This window comes from Pieris brassicae, chromosome 1 (assembly GCF_905147105.1).
Source record: "Pieris brassicae chromosome 1, ilPieBrab1.1, whole genome shotgun sequence".
In the NCBI taxonomy this organism is placed as follows: domain Eukaryota; kingdom Metazoa; phylum Arthropoda; class Insecta; order Lepidoptera; family Pieridae; genus Pieris; species Pieris brassicae.
In genome coordinates this window covers 2,215,772-2,218,745 of record NC_059665.1, presented here as the reverse complement: position 1 = coordinate 2,218,745, position 2,974 = coordinate 2,215,772, and positions in this window count along the sequence as shown.

The window sequence follows — 2,974 nt, the reverse complement described above, 5'->3', positions numbered from 1 at the left end:
AGGAATCGGTAAACATACAATCTTTGTGATTTTCAAACATTCCGTTATATTTTGTAAAACCGGATTATTATATATAGGTTTGATAACTGTGTACCTTTGTATTACATATCCAATTTTATTTGTAAAATATATTTACATTTTAAATCGGTGGACGCTCAAATTTTTGTTTGATTTCACAGAGGTTGCATAATATATTGTAATAATTTCGTGAAATAAATATGAATTGTATCGTCTTGGATTGCATTTAATTTTTGATTTGTATAGCAGTGGAATTTATTTACGTTCTCGTAATTCGATGGGTTGTAATGTTAGGTATTGTGATAAATGTTGCCTAAATAATATAGACACTTCTAAGGCTTTAATCGTGCACAAACGTTCTAGCGTTCGCATATTTGGCGTATCGCGTAACGATAGTTTCTGGAAATGTATAGTTAAATATACTTCACTACACCATATATTGACGTATACGAATCCTCAGTGAAAGTTTTTGCTATGGCTACAAAAGGAAGAGGCGCTAGTGTAATTTTACATTAACTAAAACGAATCTAAACCATTTAAATCCTAAATTGTTTGTACACATAGTAAAACTTAAAATAGTATATAAATGGTTATTTATATTAAAGATTGCACAATTTCTAAAACTATTATGCAGCGAGTATACATTATGGTTTTTGTAGCTAAGTTTCATATGCGTATGTATACGCTCGTACGTGCACGCACCGAATGTGCGAACGCTCATAATTATAGTAATATTTTTGTAGGTACAAATTATGTTTTGCAAATTCTACATGCTTGTTACATTGCTCAATATATACGCAGCTTATGTAGTTTTAACGGTACAAAGTTATTTTTCTCACTGTCCAAATAAAGAACGGTACCTGAGCTGAAAACTGTACATTGTGCTATTTGCTTTAACATTGCGTTTAGATGCTCACTGAATATTTAAATAAATCGATATCTATGATCTAAACTATTTATTGAGAACATTATATTCATTATTTTGTACATTTTTCTATTCTGTGATTGGCCTAGAGATGTTGACCAATTACAATCAAGTGAGACGCCATCATTTTCCTCTGCCTTTAAGACATTTTAATGGTTACCAGATCTTAATGGTATCGATTTATTTTGAGATAAACACTGTTTCACTTATTTCTTATGAATATTAAGACAAATGCCGTCTTTTAGCTAAAGAATGAACAGGAACGAGTGAAACGGGTCGTTATTTCAGCCGGGTTAAGTGTTGGCAGAAAATCGCAGTCGCTATTTAGAATATATAATGATAAGGGGGTTTAAGACAATTTTAACCGATAATAAGTACAATTTTTAAAGTTTATGTCACTATCAACAATATTCAGGCCCACATTCTAATTCGTATCTCCTACAGAAAAGAAGTTGTCTGTCAGGTCATTTACGGATGACAGCTTAACATGACAACGTCTTAACAAAACTGATAAAATGATTGCATATTTAATTCTTCGAGTGGAAGAGAGATGATACGGCGCAAGCGTACAATGAGCGTAACGGGACAATGATTCATACTTTTTCGTGCGCGCAGCCGGGCAACATCGATTTATTAGACGTTGTTACGTCAAAAATGATTTGACAGCTTCTGAAACTAGATTTTGATTGACCTTCCAGAATACTCAGTGTTGTCTTTTGTTAACATAGCTTTTACACATTGAAAGAAAACACTTTTTTAACCGGATTAAAGCTATTTGTATTATTATAATCTTATAATCATTTTACATAATTTAAAATTTTCCGACGTTTCGCGTGCTTTACAGCGCGCGTGGTCACGGTGACTAAGTTTATAATAATACAAATAGCTTTAATCCGGTTAAAAAAGTGTTTTCAATAATCAGTGTTGTTAAAAAAAAAACTTGAGTTTATTTCCAAATGTCAATTTCATTCAGCAAATGATTCTGGCTTAGTTTTAAGAAATTCTGGGACGCGAATCTTAATAATAATATTAAACTATTTATTTGCACGAAAGTAATACATTTATATCGATCAATAGAAACTAAAACTAATGATAAGAATTGTACATTATAATAACATACTGTTATGGTACTAAGACTCAAAACTGTTAAACTTATAGCAACTGCGAGTGCAAACAATGACACCCGGTCCTTATTTTGTAACGATGATCTAACCAAATTAATGTTTTAATGCAATGCCCTGTATTAAATAGATAATCCCAAAATGTATATAGGCTTCGCGGGTTTATTTGATAAACCTAGTGTAAGGTGACTTTTTAATATTTTAGTACTTCGTGCATTCCAGATGTTTTTATTACGGTACTGTATTCATTGAATAATTACATTTATGATATTAGATCGTCTTTTATTTCTTCCTTTTTATTAACATTGTCTTTCCAGACAAGACTTAGGTTAGTTAAAGGCGGTGCTGTAAAAATAACATAATGGTGGAATGATAAACGAAAACGTTTTTAATTTTTAAATTGATAAGGACAAGCAATATTGAGCAGTGTTGGCCTTGCGGCTTCAGCGCGAGGCTTCGTCAAGTAAGTTTGATCCCCAGCCAATGGTCTTTCCATCCATCTGCGCAGTTAAAACTGGCTCGCAAGTTAAAGGAAACAATTATGAGAATCACATGCCTGAGACTCATAAAGTCGACAGCGTGTGTTGCAGAAGAAAAATAAAATGATTACGAAACAGATGCAGAGATCTGAGCCCTACACTTAAAATGTAGCGCCGCTGGTTTGGACAGCCACATAACGTTTAACAGCTGTTTGAATTTATAGTACGATCACAAAGTAGGGGCTTTTTGCATATAAAAAATATCTTTAAGGAGTATGTCAAAACGAATTGGATTTTAACATACTAGAGTCATAATTAGCCCTTACTCTGGACTCCGAATCTTTCCCTACGAATGTAAAGTGGTTTCTGTTGAAGGTACATACTTAAATACTACTTATATATAACAGTCGGATACAAATGAAAAACAAATA